Source organism: Haemaphysalis longicornis, unplaced genomic scaffold (assembly GCF_048455015.1).
Source record: "Haemaphysalis longicornis isolate Haplotype H1 unplaced genomic scaffold, Haemaphysalis longicornis Haplotype H1 scaffold_13, whole genome shotgun sequence".
NCBI classification, from domain to species: Eukaryota; Metazoa; Arthropoda; class Arachnida; order Ixodida; family Ixodidae; genus Haemaphysalis; species Haemaphysalis longicornis.
In genome coordinates this window covers 90892608-90911079 of record NW_027526233.1, presented here as the reverse complement: position 1 = coordinate 90911079, position 18472 = coordinate 90892608, and the positions used below count along the sequence as shown (strand labels likewise).

The 18472-nt window shown below is 48.0% G+C and overlaps 2 pseudogenes; both read right to left on the bottom strand.

The window, feature by feature from the left end:
- Positions 1 to 7210, bottom strand: part of LOC144163951 (uncharacterized) — a 60840-nt pseudogene extending 53630 nt beyond the window's left edge.
- An 843-nt stretch (positions 7211 to 8053) lies between these two features.
- On the bottom strand, positions 8054 to 12309 carry LOC144163950 (uncharacterized; annotated as a pseudogene).
- Between the last annotated feature and the right edge of the window lie 6163 nt (positions 12310 to 18472).

The following is an 18472-nucleotide window of genomic DNA, read 5'->3' as shown; positions in this document are numbered from 1 at the left end:
CAGCTCGCTCGAGTTTGTACAACGAACCAGCAGCTGGAAGATTCCGGGTGCTACAACCTCCGACTCCGAGTACCACCCAAGGGATCATGTGTTGGTTTGGACTCCCATACCATTACGCGGACTTAGTGAGAAGCTTCTGCTACCGTATTTAGGACCATACCGGATTCTACAGCGTGTTGGCCGACACACCTACGAGGTGATCACCGATGGTGATTCTGGAACATCACGACCACGCACGCGGCCCGAAGTCGTCCACGTTGTTCACCTGAAACCTTACTACGCAAGATAACGAACTTTTTAGTTGTTTGTTCAGACTGTCTTCTATTTTCACATCGGGTCGATGCACTCTGAGAGGGGGGGGGGATTGCCATGCACCGTGCATTTCGTTTGTTTATGCTGTGTTATCCGTGGGCCAAGTGAAACGCGCGTTCCCTTCTTTATGCCGCACGTGTTATCTCCTTTGATAGGGAAGGTGTATCAAACCAGCGTCACCGGCCTAGAATAATCTTGTTTAACCAGCAATGTTCTTCATGTAAATCGGTGGTTCGAGAAACACTCCCGCCGAAAGATAAATGCCTGCAATGCAGACGCCGCGGTATTCGATTCGCCGACACTCGCCTACGCACGTCAATTTGTTGACTGCCGCTTGGCCGCTTTTGTATTCTTTTCGTTGTTTGGGGAGCACAAATTCGCTCCAATAAACTTGTTTTTCCTTCGACACAGGTGCGTCGTATTTGGCTACGTTCTTACTGCCTTCTTTTATAGAGGTATGGTCGGGTAAATTATACATTGTAAATTTAACGTTATATTTCTGAAACGCTTGCAGAAATTCGCATCAAATATGTTGTGCGCAGACAAGATGCCACTGGGTAAGACATGAAAGACTTTGTCTGGGTCAAGATTGTGTATGTTTCTTTTGGCCCACTCACAAACTTCAGGTGTGTTTGTTAATTCAATGTACCTTTTCTGTGGAACAAGAAGGAGCAATGCGATGATAATGCGCCTGATATTTTAAAATAACTATTGATTTTATCTGAAATAAAGACTTTGATCATCATACTTGGAATATGGGCAAATAAAAATATTGTCACTGCAAGCAAACAGCTGTAAGGGGCTGTCTTGTAGTATACCTGTTTTTGCAGTAGTAATATTTATCTTAACGTGTTTATTTTAGTAAAGAAATATTTATGATTAGTTGTAGAGCATGTGTGCAAAGTTCCGTTGTAATCAAGTGAATACATTGCCTAAAAAAGAACGTTGAAGTTCAATGAGTTACAGAAAACCCAATTTGAGAAAAATGAAGTTTTATGTTTGCGTACTGCTCAAGTATGCTTTAAATGAACCAGGAGAATACATTTCACAGCTGGCTTTTTTAGAGGTGTCTCTCAAACCATTCGTGGTGTTCCTTTTCACTCGTCGTTTTTCTTTGCTTTCGACGGAGCTATAAAATTCTACCCGGTCAACAGGCTCTTTGTCCATCCTCTCGAAGGCAATGTCACAAAACGTGCCTGGAACAATTCCAAGGACTTCCAGAACTGCTTTCCGTGCGGAATTTCCATCGTTGTAGTATGCTACAGCATCGTTAGTTGCTGTTTTCACCGTGTCAGCGCTGACAAATGTTGTCTTGGTGCAGTGGCACCAGATGAGTTGGTTGAGTGACTCATTAGTGTTCTAGGTTCTTCCATGGAGACATTTCCTTAGAAGATCTGGATCTGACAACGCCTTGAACACTGGCTTGAGGACATCCATCACTGCCTCAGGAATGTTGTGTTTGTGGGTGTAGGTCGTGCTTTCCTCAACAAGGCTACGCTTTTACCCACAGCATGGGGATGGTCCTTTTGGGCAGAGTCCGTGCTGGGGCTTGGGATCTGTGGATATCTTGTGAAAGTATATTGCCCACAACGAACGTGCCATGTTATCTAAGCTATCTACATTTTGCTGGATAGCCTTGCCATAGTAAACCTGAAGGGGTAGATGTCCTTTTCTGAGAGGCGTCCTTTCCCTGAAAGTGGCAGACCATCGGCGATCTTTTTCCCCTTCTACATTTTCTTGGTGTTCCTGCATGAGCATCATGCCCATTCGCGTCTGCACATGTCCCACACATTCATGCTTTTCTATGGCCTTCTTCTAGGGCTGTAAGTCTCTGGCAGAAATGTATGCCTTAGTGTCTCCATTACCATTGCAACTTGTGTACATTAGCTGGTGGCTTTTTACACCTCTAACACATTCCATTCCACCAGATGGCCCATCGTAGGTAACTTTACATTTACTCATGTTGTCATCTGTGTGATGGTTGCGAGCACAGATGTGGCAAAACATGGATTTTTCTTCAAAGTCGAGCACCTTTCATGTGTAAGGCAATATTGCTGCTACGACACAATATAGTGAAAAATAACCACGCTTCATCCTTGTTCCATCCACCGTGACCGCAGGTTCAGGCTCTCCATCAGAGTCGAAGGCCTCTTTCTTTAGTTCTTCGGCTGCTTTTGTCATACTACTCCTCACTGTGGTCGTGCAGGCGTCAAGAAGCCTTGCGTTGTACGACGCAAACTTTGTTGGCGGTGGTGGTAGATTGACCACAGCACACATGGTGTGACCCAGTACCAACCTTTTTCCGCAGGTATCAAGGCGTACACGAACCTTTCAATCCCTTCAAAGATGTTGCCAGAAGTGCTCCTGAATCTCTCGAGCACATTGATAGCATTGTACGTGCTGGCGGTGAAATTTATGGAGAACGCCAAACCGCTACGCCTGTCAATAGCCTCTTCCAAAGTAATTTCTCCCTTGTTGCACTTCTTATCTTACACACAGCTACGTTTTGGAAAAAGCTACAGAGAAGAGCGAGGTCGATCAGGCGGTAACCAGTTCTACTTGCGCCGTCTACGCCGAAAGATGCACCACTGTATGCCCCTCACCATAGAGTTAATAATACTGACTCTAGAGGAAAAGCTGCCCGGCCAGCCCGTGCATTGAAACCGTGCTAAACTGGAGCGCAGCTATGCTGCCACCCTGACACCGTTGCCTGCTGTCTTTTTGCCTACTAGGGTTTGCGGCAGTGATGGGTCTTCACCTGGCCACTTACCAATTCCATCATGGCAGCCTCCGTTGCCGTGAATGCGCAGAGACAACTTTCGTGTGTGAAAACGTTGTGTGAATTTTCTCCAGGGGTAGGTAGCCTATGTGCGTGCTATGCTAACGCTCTAGATGCAGTTTTGAATTATCTGCAACTAAGAAGAGTTTCGCGAAGAGTAGCGCGTACTTCGTACGCTCGGAGGTGGCTTTTGTGATCTCTCGCCAGAGTTAGGTCGTCGCTTCTAGGTTAAGCGTGCGTGCTTTTCCGCGCTCCTCCGCTTCTGAGGAGCTTCGCTTCGGCAGCCCTTTGACCGCACAGGCCGTCGCCCTGAATTTGGATGTCACCCGGATTTGCCTGTGCTGCTGTGGGCCGTCAAGTGCCAGCACCCGCTCCTCGGTACCCGTCTGTCGGCCGCACTCCATTCGAGCTTACTCCGCAGTGCCTGGAACCGCCGCAGACTTCGCTCCTCGTCGCAGCAAGCTCGCCTCTACGCTTTACCACGGCCGCTGGAGGAAAGGCGCACTCACCGGCCGTGGCTTTAAAGTTTTCGTCGAGGCTTCTCGTCTCCATAAATCAGCATGACACCAGCGAGCAATGTTCGAGTTGTGTGTGCGAAGCAATCGACCACAGTGAACTACTGTTTCCTCACCTTTCTAATGTTTTCCTTTCAGCATCCTATCCTATTTCCCCCCTATTCACATCCTCGGACTGGGTTGAAAGCAGGCGAGCTCCCATAAAAGCTTAATAATATCCCCAGACCGTTTCCTTTTCTTTTTTAAAAACGAGCCCCTTGCCCTGATTGCTTTTATCTCCTGACTTGTTTCCTGGTTGCTTTGCCCAAGTTCCCGCATGCTCTGTTTCTGTATATCATCTTTTGCGTAGCGCAAAAGAGCTCAGTGGTTAACCAGCGCTATTCCTGTGTAGCGTCTTCGTTGTCCCGTCTCTACCGCGCTATTTTACAATGTTTCACCCCCCCCCCTCCCCGGATGCGTCAGCTGGTGCTGCCTTCACGCTGGGTTGAGGTGCTCTTTAGAACCGCTTGCTTTTATATCGAATACAAGTTTGAACTTTACTGTGCTACCAAGAAATGCGGATAACTGTTAGTCGAAATGTTATTCCGCTTTATGCGAAGCAAACACGCTTTTTCAGATAATGTAAATTCCTGTCTACAGGGCCCCTGCAGGACGTGGGCAAACTTTTTGTATCCAGTTGATATGATTTTAAGTAGTGCCCTTGGATTAGCTTAGATTCAATAACCATGTTATACCCAAGCTTAATTTTAGTATGACATGTGCATCAAAAAACTCACGCAAGAGATTTTTCGTCTTTCTATGTACGATTAGAAGATAGGGCATTCGTTTTATGCTGGGGTAGGTCACACCAGCCATATTACCACGGCTGTGGGTTAGCTTTAGGTCGCAATTATTGTATTTGACAGCAACCTTAACAAATCTCAACAAAAGCAAACAAGAGACTAGAAGATGTTATGCAGAATGCGGATTTCCATTCAGGGTTTGTGGAACTATAGCTTTCAGTAGTTCCAACCACAAAGAAATTAGTGCGAGTGTTCACCAGTCGTTGCAGGGCTCTTTGGCTTTTAGTTTTATGCCCCCCTCTCCCGGAATAAAGAAAGAGCAAAATAATGTGGGGAACTAACTTGCTCCAGCAAAGCTATGACAGGTTCAAAGTCAATAAACAGACAGGGCTAAAAGCCAAAACATATTTTTACATAAAAACCAATTTCATAGTAAAAAAAACTTAAAGAGCTGGAGAAGAGAAAACGAAATTAACATACAAACAGAGGCAGCATAAACAAGAAAAAAATAAAAAAAAAGCAAATGCAATTCTACGAGTCAGGTACGAAAGCTTGCCACTAAGGAGCAGACACTGAGGAGAAATTAAAAAAAAAAGAAATTGTGTACCCTATATACATCATGTGCACAGAAAATCAGTCAGATTTCAGTGGTTTTAGACAAGATGGAGCCGAAGCAGCCAAATCCATTATTGCATTGAAGAAGCAGATTGAAGTGAATAAGAGAGAAAAACAGTCACAGGTGCTGTAGGGGTGTTACCTTCATGCAGCACCTTCGTTTGCCCATTTTATCGTTTTGCCTGCTTGTTTTATGCCTTTTCTTTTCTCGCCCATGGTGCTGTTTTTGTACTGGCCATTTCGACGCCATGGTTTTTTTATTTGTTCCCGAATTTTCTATCCTTTCTGTTATACAAGTCCTTTCCTTTCCTCTCAAGATTCCTATTGCCATTTCCACATATAAAGCAGAGCCAGCTGGACAGTTCGTCTTCCTGTTGGCTTGGTTAACATCCCTAGCTTTCTTCTACAGTTTCTTCCTTTCTTTAAAGTCGCACATTTGGTCACATTAGCCTTGCTGTTACCATCACAAACTTCCCTAGAGATCTGGTGGGATTACTGGTGGTGAAATAAAATTTGTTTGATGAGAATTGCTCATACTTATGACCCCCTTGCTTTTTCAGTGTTTAATTTTGCTTGTTCTGAGAGCCAAATAATACTGTACGTATGAAAAGTAACTTGTGTGCAAGATAGTATTGGGCTCAGCTTGCGCACCACAACTTCTCACACCTCAAACAAAACCGCCAGAACGATGAGAGGGCAAGGCTGTCAATGTCAAATTTCTTTTTCTCGTTGCCACAATTGCGACACGGAATTTGTTCTATGCTGTGAAGCACATATTACATGGCCTGATGCCATTGTGACGCCCCAATATTTTTGATGAAAATAAGAAAGGCTGCTGACCACAGTCTGAATGAGCGTTAGCCAGAACGTTCATAATCAGCTACAGCATTACTGGAACCCAGCTTCGGTAATGAAGCTTTGTCATCATCCTTGTTGCTGTGAGCACGCTGGAATGGAAGCGTGGAAATTCGACGAGGTATGGTGTGACACCTTTGCGGCAACCGGCTTGATGTTCGCATAAATGAGAAGGCTGTGCTACGCATGTCAAATTCCTTCCTTCTATCGCGTATCGCATTCCTTCCTTTTATCACGTGATTACAGCTGAAGAACGCCTCCAGGTGGCCCTGGATGAACCAATACGTGCAGATCTAGCTGTCGCAAATAATACAATTGATAGTTTAATTAATGGTCAGCTTCGTTAATCACTGCCATAAGCAATACACATTAGGTCTCTGAATACTCTACACTAGTGAATGATGATAGTCTCATGCTAGGCAGTCTGATTCACCTGCTATAGTGTTGTTTGGCAGCTGTTTTTAAATGAACCACTATGAATGAACTAATTAGGTGCAATAACCAGTGTTAGGTACACTCAAATTAATTTACTTTTCAAAGAAGACTTAAATTCTTCGTATACTTCGCCTTGCACAAAATACATGACGGTCCGAGCGCGACCCAAGAAAGCGCATTTGTGTGTTACCTCAAGATGCTTTCTATGTGGTTTGTATTGGCACTGTTGCGACTGGCCACCCGAGCGCAGTCACCGGTGTAGCGATGTTGCCTTGCTCCGTCCGCTATCGACGCGGCGCAGAGCAGAGCGACGAAGTTCTCGAGCCGACGAAGAGTTGGAGTACCATTTATATACAGTATATACAGGGTAAGCAAACGTTACATAACTCTCACAAAGGCGACAGCACGCTTGTCACTCGGTGAGTCAGCTGCGCCGCCGATGGGGAAAGGGAGGGCGACGCCACCACCGTCTGCGTGACCTCGCCTCCGGGCGTAGCGACATGCCCTTGTTTGGTCGTTCTCCGATGCGGGATTTGGCCGCGCCGCAGCGTTCCGAGATGCAGGATTCGGCCGCGCCGCAGCGATGAAAGGGAGAGGCGTGACTCAGCCTCGCTGTCGGCGCGTCGCTTCGTGCAACACCTTTGGGCCAGGCGCTCTGGCACAACAGCACCCCCGCCGCCAGACAATGCGCCGTGAAGACGAGCTGCCTCCACGTGGCTCGGATGCTGGGCGCGCTCGTTCGCCAGGCTCATCCAGGTACACCTCCAGTGCCCCAGGAAAAGGGCGGCTCCACCAAGTTCCTCTCCATGAACGGGTACCGCCCGCCAGGTCCGGATCACAGGTACCTCGCCGTGCTGCCAGGTGTCTCGAACAGCTGCGTCCGGCTCTTCTGTTCTGTCCTCGGCCCCGGTGCTCATCGTTCTGGAGCTTGCAAATAACCGACCGACAACAGGCAACACCAAGCGCACGCAAGCACCCTCTGTCCTCTGACTCTAAAACGTGACAAACTGTCCTAGCTAAGTGTCTATCCCCAAATTTGGACCCTCCACACCAAGAGACCCATGCGGGATGTAAAACTCTTAAAAGAAGAACTCACACTAAGTGTCAAACGTAACACACGACATTAAATGATAACTAAGGTTGATTACTTAAAATCACGCGGTACGGAAATAATCAACTGAGGCAGCAAATGAGGGCAATAATTTTGCTCCCATCTACCTGTTAAGATAAAAGCTGCTCAGGAAGAGGCGAAATGAAAGACACGGGGAGGATGACCGCAGCCTTACTTAGAACGCACGGCTTAGTGCGTCTGCGTTAGCGTTCAACTTTCCTTTCTTGTAGCGAACGAGAAGATTGTGCTGCTGGAGTATCATACTCCACCTTAGCAAACGACCGTTTTAGATGACATGTTATTTAGCCAGGTTAGCGGGCAATGATCAGTTTCCACAACAAACTGGGAACCGGCTACATAGCACGCCAACTTCTGTACTGCCCACACGACGCAGCCACATTCCTTTTCGGATGTACTGTACGCCTCTTCTCTGCAAGTTAGCTTGCGGCTTAAGTACAAAACTGGTCGTTCCCGGCCATTCGCATCCTCTTGGCATAGTACAGCTCCCATGCCACGATCGCTCGCATCGCACTGAATCACGAAACCCTTCGAAAAGTCGGGGGCCATTAGGACTGGCTCCTCGCTCAGTGCTCGTTTGAGCGTTTGAAACGGGTCCTCCTTCTTGGTGTCTTATGCCACCTTTACTGGCTCAGTCTTTCTGAGAGTGTCAGTTAAAGGACTAGCCAGTGTGGAGTAATCTCTCACATATTGCTGGTAATATCCAGCAAACCCAAAAAGCCCTTATCTCGGTCGGCGATAGTTTAGAACCGCGGCTACTTTGATTTCCGATGGTATGCGTCGGCCGCGCCCCACTACATGTCCTAGGTACGTCACTTCGGCGCAACCTAGGTGACATTTCGACGGTTTGACTGTTAGGCCGGCTTCTTTGAGCCTGCTCAGCACGACTCGTAAGTGCTCTACATGCTCCTCCCATGTGTTCGAAAAGATGGCGACATCATCGAGGTAAGGGAGCGCGTACTCTGACAGGCCGCGAAGTACATGATCCATTAGTTTCGAAAAGCAATACGGCGCGTTCTTGAGACCGAAGCTGAACATGACGGGACGGAATGTTCCGAACGGGGAAACGAACGCAGCGTATCTGCTGGCACGCTCAGAGAGGGGCACTTGCCTATAGCCTCGTACGAGGTCTAGTGTGGAAATGTAATTCGCCTTGGATACGGTCTCCACCCGCTCCTCGAGGTTCGGAATCGGATACGTCTGGTCTCGGGTTATCGCGTTGAGGCGCCGGTAATCGACGCACGGCCTGGGGTTCTTTGCAGGTACTTGAACTAGTATTAGAGGGCAGGTGCAATCGCTCTCACTCGGGACAATGAACCCAAGGTCACACATGCGCTTGATCTCGTCCGCCATAATCTGTTTCTGTACGGGAGAACATCGGTACGGCTTGCTACGAACCGGCTCGTCCCGCGTTAACTCAATGTCATGCTCGATTAGCGTAGTCTTTCCGGGCCGATCAGAGAAAACATCCTCAAACTCAAAAATTATCTTCTCCAAGTCCTTCTTTTGCGCTTCGCTTAGAGAGGGTTCTAACCTCACTTGCTGCCGCAGGAGATCCGAAGTGCCTTCCTTCAGGTCCGCAGAGGTCAGAATATCTGCGCCTTCCGCATCCTCGGCATTCAAAGCTATGTTCACCACAGCATGACGCTGAATGTAGGGTTAAATCAAATTGCTGTGGTAGATTTTGTTCTGCCGTTTGCCTAGCTTCACTTCGTAGTTTGTGTCAGATAGCTTCGACACTACTTTTGCTGGCTCCTCCCAATGAACTTCTAGCTTATTTTTCTTCGAAGGGCGCAGCAGCATCACTAGGTTACCCATTTCTAACGTACGCTTCCTAGCCGACTTGCCGTAGTACGCCTTCGACAATGCTTGTGCCGCCTTCATGTGGCTCTCAACAAGGTCTTTACTTTTCCCGAGCCTCTGCAGTAGATTAAGAAAGTACTCCACCACGTTTGGATCCTCACTGTAACCTTCCCAAGACTCGCGCAGCATTCGCAGCGGGGTTCTGAGACTCCGGCCGTACACCAGCTCCGTAGGGCTAAACCCCGTACTTTCGTGTGGAGCAGACCTCAAAGCGAACATAGCGGCAGGTACGCATGCTTCCCAATCGCGTTTTCGCTCAAAGCAGAGGGCTCGCAGTATTCGCTTTAACACTGAGTGCATTCGCTCCACCGGTTTGGATTGCGGCTGATAGATAGAGCTGTGCACCACTTTGATCCCGCACCTTTCAAAAAAAGTCGAGGTTAGGCAGCTAGTGAAGACGCTACCGTTGTCGCACTGAATTTCAGCAGGAAATCCGACACGAGCAAATATTGAAAGGAGCGCGTCAACCACTTGAGGAGAATTGAGCTCTCTGAGTGGCACTGCTTCCGGGAACTTTGTCGCGACACAAAGGGCGGTTAGAATGTACCTACAACCATTCTCGGACTCGGGCAGAGGCCCAACAATGTCGATCACCAGCCGACGGAATGGTTCAGTTATGACTGGTACCAACTTCATAGGCACCTTCCACTTATCCGTACTCCTGCCGACCCTTTGGCATGTGTCGCAAGAGCGCACAAAGCCTTCGATGTCTTTCCAGCACTTAGGCCAGTAGTACTCCAGCGCAAGTCGAGCTTTTGTCTTTTTCAGACCGAGGTGCCCTGCCCACGCGTTTTCGTGCGCGAGTTCCAGTAGCTGACGGCGATACTTTTCCGGGATCAAAAGCTGCTCGTACTTCTGACCCTTTGCATCCGTGTAACTGCGTTACCACAAGCCGGACTTCTCATGAAATGAAACGTTCTTTTTCTTCGCGCCCCGTTTCACGTTCTCCAGCAAGGCTTTTATCGAGCTATCATTTTGCTGTTCTCGAATGAACGTTGCTCGATCCACCTTGATTAACTCCTGCCAGCTGTCGGAGACTGGGTACAACGTATCGTTCGCCTCACACGGCGCCGCCGCTTCGGTTTCTCCGCCGAAATGGGTGACGCAATCCGCTTCGGCCGCTGGCGGTTCAACCAACCTATCGGGAGAGTCTGCGGTCGGCTCGCAGCTCGGGCTACATTTCTCCCCCGCCTTTACCGTTTCGCTCGCTGGGGTAGTGTCAAGTTCCTGGGAGAGCTTCCGCGCCTGCGATCTCGTGAGTGCCATGCACGCCAAACTGGTAAAGAACGATTTTCCCTGTTCTTTGAGCAGTTGCTCCGAGCTATTAGAGAAGAGATAAGGAAAATGCTCAGGAAGCGCTGCGGACACGGCCGCCTCGGTGTTAAGCTTACCAAAACCGCCTTCAATGACGACCCTCGCAATCGGCAAGCAAACGCTCTGCTCCTCGGCAACTTGCCTTATCCACGCGCATTCTCCTGTGCAGTCGTTTGGAGAAACTAGTGACGGGTGGACTACGTCCATAGTTGCGGCGGAGTCTCGGAGTGCTCTGCACTTCTTGCCGTTCACGTTTATCTCCTGCATGTAGGGCTCGAGCAACCGCATGTTCTTTTCTGTTTCTCGGATCGCAGCGAATGCAACCTTCTGTTTACCGTTTGCCGCGATGTGCCCTTCCTTTTTGCAGTTGTAGCAGATTATCTGCTTCCGCGACTCAAATGCCCGGGCGGCATCCGCGCGCTGCTTAGCATCGCTGTTCGATTTTCGAGACTCATCTATGCCTTCCCCAACGGTTTCTTTCGTAGGAGGTGAGTCTTTTCGAAAACTGCGACGCGCTAGCTGTTTCCCTTCCTCGGGCTTCTTCCTAAAAGCGTCCTTACCGTCCGCTTTTTCAATGCGCACCGCCTTATAATGCAACTTTCGGCGGGTGTAGTACTCCTCAGCTAACTCCGCTGCCTTGTTAAGCTTTACTTCTTGGAGCTTATCCTGCAACAACAACCTGACGTCGTCTTCGACGCAGCGGTAGAATTGCTCAAGCGCTATGCACTCAACCACTTTGTCGCGGTCGTCATAGGCTTCCTCGCCTTTGAGCCACTCAATTAGGTCAGCCTTCAGACGAAATGCGAAGTCTATATGCGACTCATTGCCCTTTTTCGCAAACCGAAACCTCTGCCGGAAAGCCTCAGGCGACAACCTGTATTTCCTCAAAAGAGCCTCTTTGACCTCCTCGTAGCTCTCAAAGGCCTCCTTCGACAGGCACGTTATCACGTCCGATGCCTCTCCAGGAAGCAGGGCTAACAAGTTTTGCGTCCACAGAGACCGTTCGATATCGTTTCGCTCACAAACGTGCTCAAACTTAACGAGGTACTTCGCCATGTCCTCGCCAATAACGAACGGCGGCAGTTGGTCCCGAATTCTCGGACCGTTCGCAGGAGCCGTTGCAGAAGCTACGCTAGGCGCCGGCGAGCCCTGCCGGAACTCTAACCACTTCAACTCGAGCTGGCTTACGGCTTCCCGTTCCTGTCTTTCGGCTTCCTCGCTTCCTCCCTGCGTTCCTGTCTTTCGGCTTCCTCCCGGCGTTCCTGTCTTTCGGCTTCCTCCCGGCGTTCCCGCCTTTCCGCCTCCTCGCGCTCACGGCGCTCTTTCTTTTCGGCTTCCTCGCGCTCACGGCGCTCTTTCTTTTCGGCTTCATCGCGTTCGCGGAGCTCTTCTTTTCGGCTTCCTCGCGCTCCCGGCGCTCTTTGATTTCAGCCCTGCCCTCATTGACTTCCTCAGCCGTTACGTTTTCCTTCCGCATGATCTCAAGGATCGCAGGCTTCCGTTTCGCACGGCCTAAGTCAAGGCCCAGCTCCTCGCAAATTTCGATGAGTTCCTTCACTTTAAGGTCCTCCATCGTTTGCACTGGCCTCTTGCTGCTTACCCGCGTTAGAATTCCCTTGCCGCTCCTATACTATCGAGCTACTAGTAAGGCACGCGCAAGTAATTCTCTACGCTCCTTTGTTTACCTCTCGGCACTAGCTCTGGTTTCAACACACTCTCTAGGCATGAAACAATCAAAGGTATACACAGTGCTTTACACAGCCCTTCTCTGGACTACCATAACCTGTGCTAGAGAAGTCTGGTGAACCGAGAGAAAACGTCGAGCGCTTTCCACACCAGGTAGTAGCCGTTGCCGCTCGATCACGCAGCTGCCATCCACTGTTGCGACTGGCCACCCGAGCGCAGTCACCGGCGTAGCAAAGTTGCCTTGTTCCGTCCGCTATCGACGCGGCGCAGAGCAGAGCGACGAAGTTCTCGAGCCGACGAAGAGTTGAAGTAACATTTATATACATTATATACAGGGTAAGCAAACGTTACATGACTCGCACAAAGGCGACAGCACCCTTTTCACTCTGTGCTTCCGAAGAGACTGGTGCCGGAGAGAAGCCGCCGAGGAATGCCGACGATGAGAGCCTCCGGGCTTCTTTTATAGCCGGGAAGTTCGTTGGGGCCCCGAGAAGTTCGAATAGCTCCAACCAGAGCTCTCGCTGCCTGAAGTTTGAATTCCGACGAATGGTAGCGAAGCGGTGAGTCAGCTGCGCCGCCGATGGGGAAAGGGAGGGCGACGCCACCGCCGTCTGCGTGACCTCGCCTCCGGGAGTAGCGACATGCCCTTGTTTGGTCGTTCTCCGATGCGGGATTCGGCCGCGCCGCAGCGATGAAAGGGAGAGGCGTGACTCAGCCTCGCTGTCGGCGCGTCGCCTCGTGCAACGCCTTTGGGCCAGGCGCTCTGGCACAACAGCAGACAGATTTCCGACCAAACCCATAGGCATTTCAGACAAAACCGCCTTAAGGGGGAATGGACCTGATAATTGGGCGTGAACGGAAGTGGCCGTTGCAGTTCATTAGTGAAGGCCCCCAGGGAAGGACAGAATAATTTTTCTTAACGCCCTAATAGATGGGTGCCCATCTCACATGAATGAAGTTTACTCCTCCTCCTACTCCTCTGTGCAGGTATATACATGGGCCTTATGAGAGTGGAAGTGCAAGTAGACGTAATAAAGTATTGTCGCTGATCCACCGAGTTTAAAACATGTGTCATGGAAAGCATGAACTATATTCTAGAAAATTTCAGATTGCGTGTTTCAGCGATCGAAGGACCATGCACCAATCGCACACACCCATACGGGAGATTTCTGCACTTACATTCGGGATCACCTTCCGGCTTCGCCTTGTCCTCCTATAAAAAACCACCTTATTGTGCAAATAAAGTTATCATTATTAATAGTTGGCGGTTGTTTTATCTCTCACTCAAGTAAAACTCTGTTCAGTACAAGTATAACAGCACACGTAAACAAGTGCCTACTTATAAGCTAACCATGGTAAAATGTTTCGTACATTTGTTTTTATTTTACGAATCATCTACGCTCAAAAGGAGCCGATCTGCCCAGCAATGCCACGCGTAACATGATATGACCGGCTGACGGCGAGTTAAAATCGGCAGCAGCCACTACGAACATGTAGTGAAGGTGTCCTTGAAGATCTGCGGCGGCGGCTTTATTCCGTACCATCGGCAGTGCGCGGGCTCCAGCGCGCGGGTAGATAAGCTTGTTTTAGCAAGCAACGAAGTGACACAGCGAAAATCAAGGTGTGGTAGAGTGCACCTTTGTTAATTACGCCACCATGACTGACGCTCCTCACGAAATAACCAAACTGAATTTGGCGCATCTGCCCACCCCCCGCTTTTTTGCTTCATATTTCCTTTATTTTTGTTATTCAAACATGAATGCGTTGAGTAAAGTTGTAAAAATCATGCAAGCTCGTAAATATGCTCAGTTGTTGCCATAAAAGTTGCCCAGTTTTAGCTTAGTGCCCTGCATTTGTGCCTCATTTTCAAAAACATTGTTAGCCGTATCTTCAACTACTGATCTGGTAACTACAGCGTAATATCATGACGGAATATATGTTTATACACACTTGAGAACCAGCTTTACCCGCCTGCCTCTCACCTAGTTTAACGAAGCTTGCGCTTCGTAGAGCCCGTTTCTTGCTGTCTTGCTTGGTCGTAAACGGATTACCTTTGAAAGTTCTCTTTTTGGCCCATTTGTTGGATGATCGTGCCATCTTCCGTTATCGCAGTGCGTTTGAAACTCAAAGCAGAAGCAACGCGACCACGACCGTAAATGTGTGAAGAATAAAAAAAAACGCTACATACTACAAGAGCACTACTAGCGGCAAGTCTCTTAAAGATAACAATTTAAAAAATATGCGATGATACAATACCCTCTATATATTAGAAACACAGACGCAAACAAAAGAGGGAAATAATGCAGCGAACCACGAAAAACAACGCTAAACGTACCGTCCTCTGAACCGATGTCGGAAATGTGTCCGACATTTTTAAACGACAGGACGCGCGTCACACTAGGCGCGGCATTTGAACCGATTTGAGGGGGTGCTTGACGCCGCGCTTCCACAGGGTTGTTCTTCCTTGTGTGCTAGATTTTTGTGCGCCAAAATTGCAAATTCGATTTTTTTTGGCCGGTTTACCCTGCCATACCTCCTTAATTTTGTTCTTGCTAGAAAAATTAACTAAAGGTCAGAGACAAAATTTCATGGCGAATTATAGAGTATTCCATGGGCACGAAATTTGTCATTCCGTTTGGCGATGCAAACTAGAAACAAGAGTAGTTGGTGCGCAAACAAAACCAGAGACACCACGAGTGAAATGAAAACAATCTTTTTATTCCTAACTTCACATTCATTTACCACTCATTTTAAGGAAGACTAAGAAATTTTGAAAGATGGCTTCTGAGGTAGGTATTATCAAATAGGGAGGCTAAAGCAAAAGCTGCTACGCAAAATGTCTGCGGGCATCCACCCGGCAATTACCAATCTTTTAAAACATCCTTTATCAAATTTTAATTACCATAGCATTTCCTTCCCCTTGCCTGTGTCTATATCAGTATGCTTCCGAATGTGTGGGCTGCGTGCTCTCGTGCGTTTGTCTGTGTGCGCCAGTATGTTTGGCTTATATTCACTTGGGAATTTTGAATGACGCCTTTTTAAAATGAGTAACGCTCAGAAACTGTTAGTTTATAATTTCTTGGGCGCTGCCAAATAGCGCGTGTACTAGCAGGAGGTAAAGTTCAAAGCAATGGCAGCGGTATGTGTTTGCTGCTCCTGCATTGTAGCGGAGATAGTGGGGAGAGTGAGAAACAAAGAGGAAGGTTAACGAAAAAAGGTAAATACAGACAAGCAATATTCCGTTCTGCAAGCTCTTTATTGTTTTGAAACAGTTGCCACAAAATTGTTCAAACATCACTTGCTGAGAGGCGGAGGGCAGGATAGAAGATAGGTCGAAAAAAATGGACGTGGTGAAATTCGCTCCCCTGCGTCAATGTTGCTCTTTGTGAGATAAGAAAACATATTAGAAACTGGCTGTGTAGAGCAAGACACGGAAACACAAGCTGCACCTAATTTGCACAAGGATTTTCCTCTCAGTACAAATTGCTTACAATTTCTAGCAGTTGGTTTCATCATATTAAAAAAGCATTTAACTAAAACTGCGCTTCATTGGGAAGTTGAGACTGCGTATTCATCCGAACCTGAATGGTCGTCTTTGTGCTATCTGGCAAAGCGAACCCCTGAAGCCTTGCTTTGCAAATTTGATAATACCCCGATAAGTATGGAATCGTTCTCATTATCTAAGTACCTGAAAACTACTAAGTCCTACTGAGTACCTGAGTGGTGTGTACCTGACTACGTGAGTACTACCTGTCAGATAAAGTCAACATCCTTCAGAAATCCCAGAAAAAGAGATCATGGGTGCAGAAATAAAAAAAAAGTGTTGGCGACATTGCTTGCACTCTTATGCAGTCGTACCAAAGCTTAACTACACACAAGGTCTAAACAATATTCCACAACCACCCCGCAACAGATGAAGCCCTGCTGCTAGAGCTGCAGAAATAATTCCAAGATCAGGCCACGACACAGGCACAGCCCTCCACTGCCGTACACTGGTCAACCGAACCTAAAACGGGATACGCCTTTCATCATTCAGGAAGTCGAAGCCGCGATACGGCCTAACAAGCAACGCCACCCCTACAGAGGATAAGATCCCTAACAAACGTCTCCGCAATAACAACTTATCGCCTTCAAAAAGCTGCTCTACACTGTACAGCAGCTTTTGAACACTGAAATAAAAGAAACTCTACAGCTACACTGGCCACATGCAGATATCACACTAATTAGCAAGCCCGGTAAACCCCCCAAACTCGAAAACCTCCGTCCCATTTCTCTCCCATCGTGCTTGGGTATACGTCTAGACCACATGGTTCACAACTGTCTCATTCATTACATAGATGATCATAACTACTCTCCAATCACCAAGTACGGATTTCGTTCCCAGGTCTCTAAAACATCCTGCTCAAGCTTAAACAAGAACTACAAATAAAACTCTCAATCAAACACAAATATTATATTGTTGCACTCGATATAAATGGGCAATCGACAATGTCACCAACGAAGCCATCATACAAGGGCCAGCTACAATCAACTGCGGGCACAGACTTTAAAACAACGTCGAGCCATTTCTTACCAACAGAACCGAACTGAAAGCTCTTCAGAAAAGTTGGTCGGATATAGGAAAAACGGTTAAAAACAGGACGTACTATTTGTGTAAAAGAAAATTATACGGAATGTTCTTGAGTGTTTTGTGGAGTGCCAAAACCCTTTGTAAAGGCATGCGTGGCTAATTTATATACAACTAAACTGGTAACTCAACTGTTGAAGAAATAGTTGATTTACTCTCAGGTTGGAAGTGCTCAGGGAGATTCTCCTAAAAGGAATTGGTTAAAAGCGGGATTTTCATCTTTGTGAAATTTATTCTAAAGTAAACGCCCTCCACCCCCACTTTTTTATTACAGCTGGGCCACACCGATGATATCAGAACCAGGACAATACAAGTATTCAAAATTCAAAATAAATTCAAGACCAACACAAATTTATTTCCCGAGAAAATCGTGGTAATGTGTCTCCTTTCGACGTGCTTGACCGTATTCAGTTTAGCTTGTTAGCATGAGTAGCGTTTTTGTTACCTTCATTTTCTCATCTGTCCTACCTAACTCACGTGACTGCTCGTTCGACGAGAAAGGGAGGTTGTGTAGGGCAATGCCAAAGGATAAGCAGCAGGTAGGCACCCCTCCCCACCCAAAACCTCGCAGTAGCGATACCCGTGAACAGTGAATACTTTTCGCATAAATCCTCCCAATCCTACCTGCGACACTCTGTTTTCACAAAAGGCAACAGAAGGAGGCGAGCCTAGAGAAGACAAACCAGCAGGTAAAAAAGAACTTTCAGAACTAAATTCCATGACGTGAATTATGGACAGATTTTCTGACCGTAAGAACGGCTGGTTGTTTTCTGATAAAAGATGCAACAATTATTTCTTTTTCAGTGTAACGAAACTATTATTCTGTCACCTAATTATCTGTAGCATTTGATGCTGAAGGGAGCCATTATCCAAAAATTACCCACTCCTGAATTTTCTTTGCAATGTGGTCCCATTAACCTGTCAGGTAACAGGCATCATGGTTATTCACGCTCAATTCTTGCACGTGGCGACCCTGGTTCCATTTCCAGTCCGACCCCAATGTGTGTTTTCTGAAATTTCGAATCTTGCTTTTACAAAAGCCATCTTTTACAAAAGCACTGCCGCACTCAATATGGATGAGGCGGGCGTCGCAAAAATTCAAGAGCCTTGAACACCTGTTTCTGATTGCACGCTGGCATGGGGAACAGCCGTTTGCGATCGAGAATGCGTGGAGTTATTGCGTGCGAAAGTCTATAAAAGAGTAGGTAAAGCTGCGCAGAAGCAATCTGTTTCAGGCATTTTAGATGCGACACTGAGAGCATCTCTTGTCGGCGGCCCTGTCCTTCTTGCGTGCGTCCGTTGCTGTCCGCACCGCTGCGCCCCTCCTCCTCTCGCCGTGATAGCGCGCCGCCTCCACCAACATTGCGGCGCGCGCAGTGCGGCGCGCTCTCTCACTCCGCCGGTGGGCGGCGCTGCGCGCGGCGCAAGCGCGCTGTGAGCATGTGCAGTGCAGTCTCTCTGCGCGGTCTCCTCTCCTTCGGGCGCGCTGCGCCTATAAGTGCCGTGCTCCGGCCGGTCTCTCAGTCGACGGCCGTCCGCGCTACGCTTGCTCTCTCTCTC